The sequence below is a fragment of the Phocoena sinus genome, chromosome 17 (genome assembly GCF_008692025.1).
Source record: "Phocoena sinus isolate mPhoSin1 chromosome 17, mPhoSin1.pri, whole genome shotgun sequence".
Lineage (NCBI taxonomy): Eukaryota > Metazoa > Chordata > Mammalia > Artiodactyla > Phocoenidae > Phocoena > Phocoena sinus.
The window spans coordinates 66813999-66830884 of record NC_045779.1 but is presented as its reverse complement, the minus strand read 5'-3'; the positions used below and the strand labels follow the sequence as shown (position 1 = coordinate 66830884).

General features: G+C 43.0%; 1 pseudogene; it reads right to left on the bottom strand.

Moving 5' to 3' along the window:
* Window positions 1–14736, bottom strand: part of LOC116742248 — a 103733-nt pseudogene extending 88997 nt beyond the window's left edge.
* Between the last annotated feature and the right edge of the window lie 2150 nt (window positions 14737–16886).

Below are 16886 nucleotides of genomic sequence, written 5' to 3'. Positions count from 1 at the left end.
TTTCCTTTTGGGATACTGTCATGTGAGATTGATATATGGAGTGGTGGCAGCCATTCTGTAACCACGAGGGAAAGCCAAGAAAATTGCAAAAGGTGTTGACCTAGTGTAGTGATGTTACTCTGCTGCTAAACTAAACCCAGAATGACTTACCTCCAGTCTTTCTGTTGTGTAAGATGATGAAATCTTTATATTATTTAAGCCTCTCTATGTCGAGATTCTGGACCTATAGCCAGTCCAGCTGAATCTCATTCTAACTAGTAGGCTATGTCAGTGTTTCCTAACCTTGCCTAATCATAAGAGGCATTTATTAAAAAGAGATTCCCAGGCGCCTCCCTAGGAGATTCCTAGTAAGTAGGTTAAGGGTGGAGCCCAGGAACCAGTATTTTTAACAAGTGCCTAAGGTAATTCCTATGATTAAACAAGTTTGAAAAACATAGAGCCAGACAAAATCTAAAGTCTACCCCCTCCAACCTTTTAAATCAGGGGAGATGACTGTTTGTATACACGTGTATGATTTGTTTATTTTTAAAGTCCAACAGCAGCCGTGTTTTAGAGCATCCAGGGAGCTGGGATGGAGAGAACACCTGCTGACGTCCAGGTGAGAGGAGATGAGGTCAGGAGAGCCAGGGAATGAAGAGAAAGCTCACACATCAGTTGGACTTGGTGACTAACTAGGTCTGGGAAGTAAGGGAAGAAGCTGAGATAATCCCCAGGTCTCTGAGTTGGGTGACTGGGCAGAGTGGTGCCCTTACCAAGACAGTAAATGCAGGTGAAGGGGTAGGTTTGGGGAAGAAGATTAAGAAGCTGGTTTGGGATGGGCCTAGTCTGAGGTACCAGTGGGCTGAGCTGTGTAACTCAATCTGCTGCTGGTCCATTCCTGGGCAGGACCTGAGTGATTGTGGTGGTAGTGCTAAGAGGATGTGAATAGTTTGGACAATAAGTGTGTCATCCATTCAAACTTCCTGGTTCCAGCCTGACTACTGGGTCTAATGTCCCTTTTTAGCCTAAAATATATACACTATTTGGCCATAAAATGCCATTTGCACCAATATGGGTAGATCTTGAGGGCCCTTATGCCAGGTGAAATAAGTCAGGAAAAGAAGAACAAGTATTGTATGTTCTCACTTTTTTTAAAAAGTCAAACTCATAGAAACAGAAAGTGGAATGATGGCTGCTAGGGGTTGGGGTGGAGGGAATGGGGAGATGTTGGTCAAAGGATACAAACTTCCAGTTAGAAGATGAAAAAGTTCTGGGAATCTAATGCACAGCATGGTAACTATAATTAGCAATACTTGAAAACAAAAACACTCATTCAAAAAGATATATGCACCTCTATGTCATAGCAGCATTATTTATGATAGCCAAGATATGGACGCAACCTGAGCATCCATCAACAGAGGAATGGATAAAGAAGATGTGGTATATATATATATATATACACACACAATGGAATATTACTCAGCCATAAAAAAGAATGAAATTTTGCCATTTGCAACAACATGAGTGGACTTGGAAGATATTATGCTTAGTGAAATAAGTCAGACAGAGAAAGACAAATACTGTATGTTATCACTTATAGGTGGAATCTAAAAAATAAAATGAATGAATATAACAAAACAGAAACAGACTCACAGATATAGAGAACAAGCTAGTGGTTACCAGTGGAGAGAGGGATGGGGGAGGGGCAAGATAGAGGTAGGAGATTAAGAGATACAAACTATTATGTATAAAATAAGGTATGAGGATATATTGTACAGCACAGGGAATATCAGCCAATATTTTATAATTGCTTTAAATGGAGTATAATCTATAACAATATTGAATCAATATACACCTGAAACTAATATAATATAGTAAATAAACTACACTTTAATTAAAAAAAAATGTTGTCCTTCGAGACACAAATATTAATTGAGAAAAAAAAAAACTTGAAAGTTCTTAAGAGAGTAGATCTCCAATGTTATCACCAGAAAAAAGAAGAAAAAATGGTAATGTGAGAGGATGGAGCCTTTGACTAACATTATTTTGGTCATCATTTTGTAATACATACCTACCTTAAACCTACATACGTTATATGTCAACAGTATCGCAAAAAAGCTGGAAAAAAATAGAAAAAAAAGTAAGTCTCTGATGTCCTGCTGCTTCATTTGAGAAATGATTCCAGTTTATAGATTAATTCAGGGGATGATTTATCGGTCACCTGTCTGATGGTGGTAATGAGAGCTGTGAGGATGATTGAAAGATGAGGAGGAAAAAATAACTTCTATGAACATCCCCATTTTTACTGATGGAAAAACCAAAACTCAATACGTTATGTAACTTGCCCAAGGTCACACAGGTAGGATTTGAGCTAGGTTGGCTGATGCAAGAGGCTACGTTCATAGCTACTGGGCTCTGCAGAGGCTGCAGAGCTGGTGTTAGACTCCTGACACTCAGAACCTCTGCAGACACTCTTATAAGAAGCAGAGAAGCTACTCTGAGACTCCTGCTCTCTCTCTGACAGAACAGGGGAGGAGTCCCAGGGTTCCCCGAGATGCTTCTTACACTACATCTTAACCCAAAGATTCAACGGGCCATCACTGAAAATGGTGAGGCAACCTCTCCATTGTTAATGACCTTGATGCAGTTTGAAAGGGTATGAGTTCATGTTGCTGAAACCAGCCCCCCTTATCAAAGAGGAAGGAGGTGTACCTAGCCTGTGCCCCTAACAGTTAGAACTTGTGGGAACAGGGCTGTTTTCCTCCTTGAGTAGAGAGGGTGAGAATGGCTGGTCCTCCTGGTAACCCAGGCTGGTAGTAGAGAGTCTGGGGTCTTCCACACTAACCTTCCTCCTGCAAGCCTTCACTTACTCATTTTTTGATTCCTGAGAAAATTTTCTTCTCCTTCCAAAGCCAGATTTGGATACCAGGAGTCCAAGGTATATTTACTTGTTCCTGGCATGTCATTGGCATATGCCACTAGGGTTGACTTGTCTATGATTAAGCAGCTTCTAAAGGAACAGCTCGTCACACCTGTCACATTATCTTTTTCTTTGTTTTTCTTCCTTCACTTCACTGTGGACCCAGTGGCCTCTTCTAGGCTGGGAGATGCAGACTTGCAGAGTGAGGGTCAGAATGGCACAAGGAGGAGTAAGAATTGTAAGCACTCATGCGATTTCATTTGCAGACCACTAATTTAGATGCAAAGGAAACTCTGGCATGAATATGTGTGCCGTTCACCAGGGATTTTACTATAACAGACATTGTGCTAAGAACCTAAGAGTTATCTCATTAAATCTTTGCCAGAACCTGATGAGGTAGACACCATTATTCCCATTTTATAGATGAAACAACTGAGGATTGAAGTTTATCTTCCACCCTCAAGACCCCCCAGCTAATCGCTGACAGAGCTGAACTCAAATTCAGGTTGATCTGGCTTCAGAGTCCAGCTTTATAGCCTACACACTACTGTTCTTCTCCCTTCCATGTCACTGTGTTGTCATCCAAAATTACTCACTCCCTGACCCTTCCCTGTAAAAAGACTGCATGTGTCCCCCTTCCTCAATGCCATGTGGCCAGCAGTGTCTCCCACAGGAGGAAGGAGGACAACTCTCTGCCTTCTTGACTGACTTTGTGTTTGGTCAGTAGCTTGTGAGCAGATGTGACACATGCCATGTCTGAGCAGAAGTCTTCATGAATCATTACAAGCTTTTGTGAGCTCTCTTGTCTTTTCCCTCTGCCATGAGAGTAGCACACTACACATAAAGGCTGTTCCTTGATCCCAACATGCCAAGACACATGGAGCAGAGTGTCTTAGACTGTTCAGGTTGTGTAACAGAAATACCACAGACTTGGTAGCTTATAAACAACAGAAAGTTATTCTCATAGTTCTGGGGGCTGGGAAGTCCATGATCAAGGTGCTGGCAGATTCAGTGTCCAGTGAGAGTCTGCTTCCTGGTTCATAGGGGGCTGTCTTCTTGCTGTGTCCTCACATGATGGAAGGGATGAGTGATCTCCCTGGACCCTCCTTTATAAGGGCACTAATCCCATTCATGAGTGCTCCACCCTTATGATCTAATCACCTCCCAAAGGCCCCCACCCCCAAATAACATCAACCTGAGCATTAGGTTTCAACACACAAACTGTGGGGGACTTAACATTTAGTCCATTATGCAGATCTACCACTGCTGTCCTTCAGCCATCAACATGCAACATGATCTAGAAATACGTTTTTCTTGTTTTTATTTACAAAAAAAAAATGGCCATGGCTCACAGGCCCAGCCGCTCCGTGGCATGTGGGATCTTCCCAGACTGGGGCATGAACCCGTGTCCCCTGCATTGGCAGGCAGACTCTCAACCAGTGTGCCACCAGGGAAGCCCTTAACATCTTTACTGGAGTATAATTGCTTTACAATGGTGTGTTAGTTTATGCTTTATAACAAAGTGAATCAGTTATACATATATATATATATATATATATATATATATATATATATATATCCTCATATCTCCTCCCTCTTGCGTCTCCCTCCCACCCTCCCAATCCCACCCCTCTAGGTTTCTTGTTTTCTTAAACTACCAAGATTTTGATGCTTCCTGTTACTGTACCTACATCTGACAAATATGTCCAAGGATATTCTGGAGCACATGGATGATGTAGATAATAATCTCTCAGGGAGATAGTCCTGGATTTGATTCTCATCTGTGCCACCTTGGATTGATAATAATACCTATGGGGATCAATTTAAATAATTAGTTATAAAAATACTTAGTAAACCATAAAATTCCATATGGATATTTATTACCCCAGTAAGCACTGTTCTTGGTAGTGTGGAATTTTGTTCCATTACTTTATAAACTCCATGAAGGCATGTTTTTTTTTGCTCAAAAGTATATAGTGCATGTCACACAGTAGATGCTCAATAACTATTTATTTAATGTATGAATGATATTAGGAGGGGTTATGAAATGAGAAAGTGCTCTGTGAGCAAATACAATTTTGACCAACTGAGCTGAACTAGCTTATTTATTGAAGGACTTCTCAGAGTCTTAAGTGCATTAAAGTGATTTGTGAATCTTCAAGGGACGGTAGGGCTAGTAGGCTGCATGTCACAAAATTATTTGACCCTAGAACCGTTTTCTTGCCAGGAACATCTCACAGGATGAGATGCTTTATCTTCCACTTTATCTCATGGAGTAGATCTCAGATAGAGTCATTGTCTGTAAATTGACCAGAATCAAGGATTGGATCTATAATTGGCTGGTTGCATATGTCTGATCATTTCTGTTGGAGAAGAGCTTCTGTGTTGGGAAGAGTATTACATTGCTAATTTGTACTCGATTTCCTAATCTGTACAAGGGGAGTGTCCTCCCTGCCTGTCTCATATTTGGTGGAAAAAATCAAATGAGACTGAGCAGTAGACTAAGCTACCTGAGGATGAGGTCTGTGGCTTGTTTTCTTTGTCCCCAGCACCTTGTTCATGAGTCGTCACAGGATGGAACGCAACACATTTCTGCTTAGCGAATGAATAAGTTCAGAGCACTAATCCAGAGCAAGCAGTAGGACCTGGATGGAGCTGTCCTGCATAGTGGAAACTAGCTAAAGGGGACCTGGTAACTTCCTCCAATAAACCAGCCAGTCTTGACCTAGGTCTACCATAAGCAAGAGTTTCACTGTAGCCAGCGAAACTGTGTTATTTAGGAGAATGGTGAATCTGTGTAGTAAAAAGTCACAAGAGGTATAGCAGACACTTACTGGTGTGTCAGGTTAATCCATTTCCAACCCTTCTTCCCTGTTAACAGAGCCCTGATTTTGTTCACCCAACTCTGAAACTATGTCTTTAGGAGGGAGAAAAAAGAATTAGTTTCAGCCATCAAGATGGTCTCGTTCTTCTTGCCCAAGATTGGTTTAGTTACGGATATGTGACCTATTTCTGGCCCATAAGTAAGGGAGAATCTGCTTGGATGACTGAGAAAGGGTTTTTCAATCTTAAAAAGAGATATCGGAAAGGGGGTGTTTCTCCATTCTCCACATTTTTCCTTTGCTGGCATGGCTGTGTCCACGTGTGATGCCCGCACCTGTGGTTGCCATCTTGTAAGGATAAGGAGATGTATTGCTAACAGGGAGGGCAGAAAGAAATTATGGAGAGGACCCCGAAGGGTTCATTAAGGTTTTGAATTAAGCCGTCCTGGAGTCTCTTTATTCCAAGGCTTCTTATTTTGTGAAATGTCTTTACTCTTCTGGCCATTTAGTTGGGTTGGCTATTACAGCTGGAAGTTTCCTAATACATACAAGATGAAGCAAGTGAGGGACACATGGAGCCTCTCTATCCACCAAAACTCACAGCTTAGTTGCAAAAGCAGCAAGGCAATAACTAATGTTAGCACATTGTGATACATGCCTGAATGCAGGTATAAACCAGATGCTTCAGGAGGGCATAGGTGAATGAGCTAGGTCTGCAGTTAGGATCAGGGAAGGCTTTGGAGAGGAGGTGGATTTGGGTGGAGTTTTGAATCAGATGGGCTTTCCAATGCAGGTGGAGGGAATGGCAAGGTCAAAGTCAGGGAGATCTGAGAGAGCACTATTTGATTACTGTTTGTTTGGTTTGGCACTACTGCATTGTAAAGGGTGAGAATGAAGTAGGAGGAAGTAGCCAGATCACAAAAGACCTTGTGAAGGACACACCAAGAGGCACTGTGGTGGAGGCGTGTTCACATGAGGACTCAGGAGCGGGGAACCTGACTTCCAGGCGTTAATGGAGTGAATGGTGTTTACTGAATGCCTGCTGTGTACCAGGTCCTGAGCTGGGAGATAGGGCTGCAGTGTTCAGTGCTGTACTGTAACGTCTCGAGGACCTAATGCCACCATGATCACCACTGAGTCTACAGCAGTGAGACTGGAGCTTGGCATCCAGGGGACTCACATAGTTGTTGACCAAATGAGCAAAACAAATGCCATCCTTACCCGTGTGGACTTTGCTGACCACAGGGAAAGTGGGCACTTAACAAAAAATGAAATGGATTGTTGAACACAATTTCAATGAGTTTAATGATATGAACATAGTTGGGTGCTCTGGCCCCGAATTCCTTGGGGACACAGAAGAGTCAAGAAAGGCCATCTGTTTCCTGACTCATCCCAAGAAATGTGCTAGTAAGCATTTTTTTGGTCTCAACCTCTCTGGATCTCAATTTCCTTATTTGTAAGCTGAGAGTAATCATTCTTATTTTCCAGGATTGTCGAGAGGTTAGAGATACTGTATTTAAATTTCCTAGTACATAGTGTACTTAACATCTTTTAATGCAGTTCTGGTAAGTCCTCAGGAAAAGTGACTGAAGTGAGATGATACTGCAGTTGGAATTCTCTCACATGTTGATATACCTAGACCCAAAACTAAAGCTGCAGCTTGCAAGTAATACATGTTGGTTTCTCACAACTCATTTCCTGACAATGCTGGGAAAATAAGCTATCATTTATTTCTTAATGAAATAAAAAAATTTTGTGAATTCGATTGATATCAGAATCATCCCCTCCTTAGCTGGAGAAAAATGAATCAGCGATGAAATGTTTCTGTCGCACACAGTCGAGAAGTGGATTAATGGATTAAAATGACCATTTAAGAGATAAAGAAAACTCAGTTTCAGAGGAACAAAGCAGATGTGGATGGGGGAGAGCCATGGCTTCTGTTGCTTCTTCTTTTTTTTTTTTTTTTTTTAAGAAGTCCCACACTTGATTTAATGTTCTGCTGTCACCATCAAGAAATTCTTTTATTTATTTATTTTTTTTCTGTCTGTGCCGCACAGCATGTGGGATCTTAGTTCCCCAACCAGGGATTGAACCCATGCCCCATGCAGTGGAAGCACAGAGTCCTAACCACTGGACCACCAGGGAATGTCCTCTGTTGCTTCTTTTCCCATCCAAGTGACTGACTGGTTTTCATCACACCCAGAACACCAGAGGCTCTTCAGGGGCCCAGATAGAGAGCTGCAGAGGGGTGAGGCTATCTCATGCCAAGATGTTTTGGTCAATTGTTTCTCCTAAACTTAGCCCAAGGCTAACACTTCCCAGTCTTCTGAACCCTGACCCACAAGGACCAGGGCTGGAGTGAGAATCCCAAGCATAATGGAAGCCCTCCTTCATGGATAAACATTCAGGAAACACTGGCTTGGAGGCCGCTGTGCTAGGTGCCTGCTACCCTAAAGGATGAGGGCTAGTTGAGTTGAAAGGGGAGGCATCTAACATGCTTCAAACAACTAACATGTTTTCGATGTCATCTAACCCTGTGCTGGATGCTTTATGTACCATATACTCTGTAATTAAAATAGCAGCACTTCAATATAGGCATGGTGCCCATTCATAGATGAGAAAGTGGAAGCTTTTACAGAGTGTAACCAGACTATTCAAGGTGATACATCTGGAAAGCAACAAAGCTGAAATTTTTAACTTGCCATTTCTTTTGCCCTAGAAATCCGATGAACAGAAGAACTGTGGGCACATTTCCCACAATTTAATTTGAAAACATGCCTAAAATATGTAGACTGTGTTATATTATTTCTATGAACTCGTCAGACTGTATGTTCCATGTGGGCAGATGATGTCAGCTGTGCTGCTTCCAGCTCTATACCCAGTACCCTGCACTGAACCTAGCATGAAGGAGACTCTCAGTCAAATGTGTTGACTGATGAACAAATGAGCTTCTTAGCTTTTGATTTCAAGAGGTCGCTTATTCCTAAAAAGCAATCCAAAAGGAAGGTTTGTAGAAATAGACACTGGGAATTACAGGGACCTGGATGGTCATCTGGAGCAAGTCCCAATCCATTGCATGAATCTTCCAGTGACTCACTCTGGGTCTTCATTTCAGGGAGAACACAGGACAGGAAGTGACAGATGTTGCAGACATCTGGGCCATAAGTAATTACGTAGATTCTATGGAAAGTACTTGGCTGAGTTGTCATAATACACTTCTTCAGCAAATCGATCAGTTGATCTTTCAGTGAAGTCACTGAGTCACAGAGGAAGGGATAGATCAAGAAGACATCCCACAGGTCTGAACAGGAGGGAACTGCCAAGCCATGGGCTTGCTTGACCTGTCGGTTGGGTGAATGGCAGCCAGGGGGCTGGCTCAGCAAGGCCTCCGATTAAGTCTCCTTGGCCAGAGAGCTCCAGAACTGGAGACTGTGAGCAATGGAAGGTCCCCCACCACCCAAACAAAAACCCATCATTGATCATTCAAGTACTTGACCATCAATAAGGGGCAGTGCTGACAAGGGCCCTTTTTACAATCCTGGACTTACTTCATGATATTATTGGTAACAGCAACAGCTGTCATTTACTGAGTACCTACAACGTGAGGACAATATTAGCATCCATCTCACTGAGTTAGTGAAAACGGAAAGCATGTCAATGGCTTAGTACAGCCAGATCTGTTAGAACAAAATATATGTGTTCCTAAAAATCACGGTGCTATGCAAAAAGTCACACAATAAAAACCACAGGGCTTATGGGAAAAAGGGGATTGGGGAAAAACACTTAAAAATGTCACAAGTGAGATAGGTAGATATAGAAACCTGACAAAACGGCGATACAATATTTTGTGTGCATTTTTGGTACACAGATGTATACAAAAGATGTACACATCCTTGTATACGTGGAAAATTTACCATAAATTTACCCATAATCCCATCAGCCCAAGATAGCAGGTGTTGAACATATTCATCTGTTTCTTCCCAAGATACTGTTTGTGCAATGCATACGTATCTTTTTTAGCAAGATTGAAATTATTTGCTTCGTACTTTGCTTTTTTTCACAAAACATGTTGCTTCAGTAAAGAATCTTTGAAAAAAAAAAACAGTAATACAGTTTTACACATTAAATGGTTAAGCAGTGCATAAATACTATAATAAATATGGTACTTTATCATAAGAGATAGTTAAACTTTACTTGGGTAAGTGGGTGTCCGAAGGGCCGCAGCTTGTGAGTTATTGTGAAGTAGCGGTAGGAGGCTTATCTGAAATCACTCGGAAAGTTGTTATGCCAGATGTGCACAGGTGAAGCTCATCACACACACCCTGTGTTTGCAACTGAGATCGCTGGCAGATGTTTGAAGGGTGTTTTGCACACTCCTACATAGTTTGGTTCAGCTGGGCGCATCCAGTGTTTCTTGTAGGTGAAATCTCACATAAGCAAACACAGACTGCATGGTGCTCCAATGGTTCTCGAATACAGCAACTGTGCTGAGACAAATTCATGTTTCCAAGTAAGCGTTACAGCAGAACTGACTATACAGAATTCACAGTAAATGTTCAATGAATGACAGTTGTAATTGTTATGTAGAGTATCTCATCCATTCACTAAATACAGTAAAGTTCATATAAAGAATCCCATTCTGCAGATGAGTAAAACGGAGACTCATAGAGGTTACCTCACTTGCTCAAGAATGCAGAGCTAGGAAGTGGCAAGAGCTCTGTCTACATGTTTATGAGTCTAACCCTGGGGTAAGTCACCTCTTACACCCCAATATGGGATAGTGAGCTAGTGGCAGACTAGCTGCAAGGTGAATGCAAGGTTCTAGATCATCATCTTTGCCAGCTCAAGATATCATTGAATAGAGTGCAAATCCACACGGTTTTAAAAGACCAGACACAGTTCTGAGACATTTCTAGTCTGTGCTGGTACCTCAAGGGATATATTTACCCTCCTCCTATATTCTTAGGGGTGATAGAGTGAAAAATGTCGAGAATCAGTGTGATGTTCCAGGCTACTTCCTGATGTGGAGAAAATCCCTTTATTTAGCCCAAAGCTGCCTCCCTGGAAAGTCCACCACCGTGTCCTTCTGTATCCTTAACTGAGTCTTATTTTCTCTAGGTTGAACTTGGCAGTAAGTAGGGTTCGACAATGTCCCCTGTAAATTCTAGGTCTAGAATTGAGCACACTACCCCAGACATGCCTTAGCAAACCTAGACACAGAGGATCCTGTTGGGATCTTGGACAAAAGTTGGATTGGCTTTTATAGCAGATGCCTCACTTTGCTGGCCCGTTGTTCTTGGGGCCAACTAAATTCCCAGACCATTTTCATAGGAATTCTTGACACCTGGTTTCCCTCCCCCATTCTGAGCTCGAACCTAGGATTTATGTATGCCCGTTAAAGTATCTTCTTGTTGGTCTTATACCATCAAAGTCCATTTTCTGCCAACTTTTTATTATGGAAGACTTCCAACTTATTCAAAACTAGAGAGACTAATAGCATCATGGACCTGCATGAACACATCACCTGGGTGGACCCACAGTGGCGGATCAGCTCCCTCATAACTTCCCATTGGTACTTTCAGACATTTGTTGCTCCTGCCTCCTATCATGTTGGCTTCTCCTTTGGGGCTCACACCATCCTTTAACTGCTGTTCTTCCTTCCCCACCATTCACAGAGACTGGTCCTGGCTCGGTGTCTTTCCTTTCACTTCACTTTTTCCATCCTCATGACTGAACTCAGTGTCCATGAGAACAATGCATTCAGCATCATTGCTTCTTCATTCTTTGACCTTTTTGACTCCAGTGGTCTTCACCTCTGCTCCATCCCAACCCCATTGTCATACTCTGTCCAATGTCAACACCAAACACCTCCACCTCTGAAACCTTCACCTTCAGTCTCTCCTCCTCTGACTCTGGCTTCCAAATGTCTGGGCCCTTCATGTTTTCCCATCTATCTTCCTCTTGGTCAGTCAGTGGCTCTCACCTTGACTGTGTCCCTACTCAACCTGGACTCCTGGTTGATTATCAGAAGGCTTCTCTTGATAATGCCTTTGCCTCCTTGGTGGTCTGCCACAATCATTCACCAAAACCCCCAAGCTGGTCAGTTCCACAGCTCTCTCCTCCTGCACCCTGGCCTCTGAGCATTACTGGAGCAAAACATACAGCTGGGCTGGTTGGTGTCACCACGATTTCACAGCATCTCGACTTCACTGATGCCCAGTGCCGTCTAATATTCCTCATGGTGGCCCTTGGCCAGCTCTCTCTCTTATTCCACTCCACAGCTCTTCCTCAGTTTCCTAATGCCCCTCACCCCATATTGTTACTTTAGGAGAAGATAGAAAATAGAATCACTGTCCCTAGTGTGATTTCCCTCTCGTTTTTTCATCCTCTGTACAGTTAAAAATTTGTCTTTATTCATACTCACCTTTACCTCCTTCTTTTGTGTTTTAGGGACCACATGATCTTTGTCATGTTAGAAACTGTACTACTCCTAGCATCTGGGACTAAATAAAGTGATCAGATGACATGGACACTTGGGCCGAAGAGAAGGGAAGGGAAGAAGGAGAGGGAAGAGAACGAGGAAAGGAGAAAACACATAGGAAGATAGAAGTGGTGACAAAGGGAAGAAAAGTGAAAGAGCTACTTAGCCCCACTCCTAAAATGTTCTAAAGGTTTTCTGGGGTTTACTTCTGAGGGCTCTTTCAGTGGCCTTATCTTTCCCCACTTCCCTCCAAGCATTGGGGATGAGTTGCTTCACCCGCTTATCTCGTAGAGAAGTTATGAAGATAATACTTACAGAAGGCCGTGCGCTCTGTTCTGCAGATGCCTGCACAGAGGCCCCAGCCCACGAATCCTGGAGGGGACCGTGGACCTGAGCTCCCGCGAGTGGTGGGATCTGGGATTCACATCTTGAGTTCATGGGACACTGGAGATGCAGAATCTTCCATCTCTAAGCTCTTGATACTTTTCAATCACAGTACAGATACGGAGGTTCCCCAACAGGTGGGGAGCCAGATGGAAGCCCGCTAATACAATTTATCTCTTTCCTGGCATCGTTAGAGAGCATCAGTAAGAAATTTCTGTGATGCGTGCTTTTGTAAACGGATTTGTGCACATATTCTATTGCTCATCAACAGCGTCATTTATTTGTATTTATGGATCTTGACGTTTTCATTCATGAAAGAGACCGCTGGGGTCCTGGGATCCAAAGCGTTCTAGTTATATTTGAGAGCCACCCATTTTACAATCTTAGAATTGAGAGAAATCTCCTCCACCGTCATCCGCCCAGCCCCTGCCCCTCCCTATCATCCTGATGACACACAGGACTGTCCTCCAGCATCCAGCTGTCCCATCCAGCTTCTCTTTGTGGCAAAGTGTCCACTGCCTAAGGAGAGTCTATTTCACTCCTGGGTGATAGTTCTCATCGTTAGAAAGTTCTTCTGAGGTTATCTATTGTGTGATCTTTGGTAAGCCACTTCCCCTATCTGCGTTGCAGATTCCCATATGAAAACAAGGCAGTTGAACAAGTTGACTTGACCTTCTATTCTAGATTTCTATGTCCTTTGAGTCGACGACAGTTTCTTCTCCTTGTTTCTTTTTTTTTTTTTTTTCCTCTTGATAATGTATACTCCTGATTTATCCCCCCATTCTTTCCCCTTTGGTAACCATAAGTTTTGTTTTCTATGTTTCTGAGTCTGTTCTATTTTGTAAATAAGTTCACTTGTATTATTTTTTTAGATTCCGTATATAAGTGTTATCATATAATATTTGTCTTTCTCTGTCTGACTTCACTTAGTACGATGTTTTCTAAGTCCATCCATTTTGCTGCAAATGGCAAATATTTCATTTTTTTATGATTAATATTCCACTGCCTATATATACCACATCTTCTTTATCCATTGATCTGTTGATGGACATCTAGGTTGCTTCCACGTCTGGCAATTGTAAATAGTGCTGCTATGAACATTGGGGTGCATGCATCTTTTCCAATTAGAGTTTTTTGTCTTTTCTGGTTAGATGTCCAGGATTGGGATTGCTGGATCATTTGGTAGCTCTATTTTTAGTTTTTTTTAAGGATGTCCGACTGTTTTCCATAGTGGCTGCACCAATTTACATTCCCACCAACAGTGTAGCAGGGTTCCCTTTTCTCCGCACCGTCTCCAGCATTTATTTGTATACTTTTTGATGATGGCCATTCTGACTGGTCCTGGTTTCTGAAACATCCCAAACTCTCCTGGTTTTCCTCCTTGGTGACTAATTGCTTCTTACTGTTCTCCTCCTCTTTCTCTTCCTCCTCCCAGCTTCTAAATATTAGTGTTCCTCAGGCTTTGGTCCACTTCTTATGTTATATTGAACTCCCCTGTCCTCCACTCCAGACCAAGGTGATTTCATACATTGCCACAGCTTCAAATACCATCCTTACATGAAGAACTTTCTAAGGAAGGTCTCCAGCCAGCCTTTAGGTCTCATCCCAACACCTCCACTTGGATGTCTCACAAGGCTTTCAACCTTAAAATGCTCCAATAAGGCTTTTAATCTTCTCTCCACCTGCTTTTCATCTAGAGCTTAAAGCCCCAGGAAACGGCTTAGGCCAGAGGAATGAGTTTCATTTGTCACTTTTTTATAAGCTTCCACGTCAACCTTCAGCATGGTCTAGTGGGTCTACTAACCAAAGCTTCCTCCAGACTCTCCACTTTACCCCCTCTCTACTGCCCTCGACCTGGGACCCAGCCACAGCAATGCTTGCCTGGGCTTCTGCTACGATATCCTCTTCGATTCTACTCTGTCCCTCTTCCTGGCCATTCTCAAAACAGCACCAAGACGAGATTTGAATCATGTCCCTTCTCTGCTTCAAATGCTTCAAAGGCTTCCCTTTGTGCCTGGAATAAAATCCAAAATCTTGACCGAAGCTCATAATCTCCTACTTGCTTTGACCCTCACGCGCTCCTCAAGTTCATCTGAGACCACGGTCCATGTGCTCAGGCCACACTGGCCTTTTCTTGGCCCCTCCAACATGCTGGTCTCCACCCAACCTCACAGCCTTCACATGGCCTATTTCCTCGACCTAGACTTCTCTTCCCTGTGCTCTTGCCTTAGCTATATCCATCCCATCTTTTGTGTTTTAGCTAAAAACACTTTCAAAGGGTTGGCTGATTCCTCTACTTACTATGTGACTTGGGAGGAGGGGTTTCCTCACTCCAGGCTTCTGTTCTTTTCATTTATAAGGTGAAAATGATAATATTTATTTGGCATATCTGTGGGGATTCGATGAATGAATGATGCATTCAATTCATACCTTCAACTTATACAATAAATAACAAATATTTATTGAATGTTTCCTAGGTGCTGTGCCTGGCGTGGAGCAGACAAAGATGAGAGCACATTTGTAGAGTTCTAGAACAGTGCCTGGCACATAGCAGGTGCTCAACAAATATTTACTTCCTTTAGGCACTAACTCCTTAACACTCAAGCCAATCTTTTCAAACACTTTCCACCTCCTTCTAAAGAGTTTACATTTACAGTTGTCCTAACAACTCCAAACACGACAATAGTAGCTAGTTATAGAGTGAATTTATGTGTCAAGGATTCTAGATACACCATCTAAGATTCTACTGAGAACTCCATAAGGGAGGCATTACCATTACCTCCATCTTTTTTTTTTTTTTTTTTTTTTTTTTTTGCGGTAGGCGGGCCTCTCACTGTTGCGGCCTCTCCCGCTGAGGAGCACAGGCTCCGGACGCGCAGGCCCAGCAGCCATGGCTCACGGGCCCAGCCGCTCCGCGGCACGCGGGATCCTCCCGGACCGGGGCACGAACCCGCGTCCACTGCATCGGCAGGCGGACTCCCAACCACTGCGCCACCAGGGAAGCCCCATTACCTCCATCTTACAGATGAAGACGAAGTTCTCAGAGCCTGCAGGATGGGTCCAAATTTCCATCCAGTGACAGGCAGGGGATTTAAGCATAGCTCCGTCTGATTACATCTCCTCCCTGTTTTCTCTGAGGCCATGCTGCCTCCCCAGATGTTTCATCACCTATTCTCATTACAAGGCTTTTCTGGAATTAAAGAAAACAAATGTTCAGTAAGAACAACAACAAAAACCTGAACATTACCTTATTGCTCTGGCTCTCATAAGCTCATGTTTATCTCCTCACATTCATTTCCCACAAGAACATTATTTGTGACCCAAACAACTTCCTGGTCTTGAGATTGTCAGCTGATGGGTGGAGGAGGTTATCTAGGAACTGGCCCTCTTGGCTGACAGTGTGACCTTTTGCCGTTCACACTACCTCCGTGACTCAGTTTCCTCATCTAAAAACGGAGGCTCTGAGTCCTTGCTTCACACCTGTTTCTCAAGGAAGTTGTGAGAATGACTTTTGCGAAGTGTTTTGTTTTGTCTTGGGTCTGTCGGTCACATAAACAGAGCCCTCTGGCTTCTACCCTGAGTGACAATGATGTTGACCTGTTGTGGTTAAACGTGAGTTGGAGCAAATGATCTCTGAGGCTCCTCCTAAGCCTAGGCTGCTATGATTCACTGATGGTCTTTAAAACTTTGCTGTGGATGTCTGGAAAAAAGAAATAAAGAGGGTGACCTTACTTGTACTTTTAGACTGTGCTGAAGAATAATAACCATAGTGGCAAACATTTCTAGCTGCTTACCATGTGTCAGGCACCGTGTTTCATACTTAACAAGAATCACTTCACTGAAGGTTTATAACAATTCAGATTGTATAGATAAGGGAATGGAGGCCCAGAAAGATTAGATCACACAACGAATAAGTCATGGTCCTGGGTTTTAAACACAGATAGTCTGTTGTCCTAGCCTGGGACCCTAGGTTCTATGTTATGTAGGGTACGTGATGGGGAGAGGGGGGCACAGAGAAGAGGGTGAAGAGCTCAGCTATAGGGATAATTGGGGTGAGACAAAAGAATCAGGAAAGGCTTCACAGAGGTGGTTCAGCTGAGTCCTGCAGGATGAATATGAATGCTACAGATGAATGGGCATGGGCTAGGGAAGGAGAAGGGCATCGGAGGCAGAGGGAAGAGCACGTAGAAAGGCATAGGGGATTGAAATTGTACCGGGCTTTTTACAAACTGCAAATGTTTAAGGGAAGAAGGCTGAGGGAGTTGCGATGGGAGGGGCGATTTGAAGGAGATCACACGGA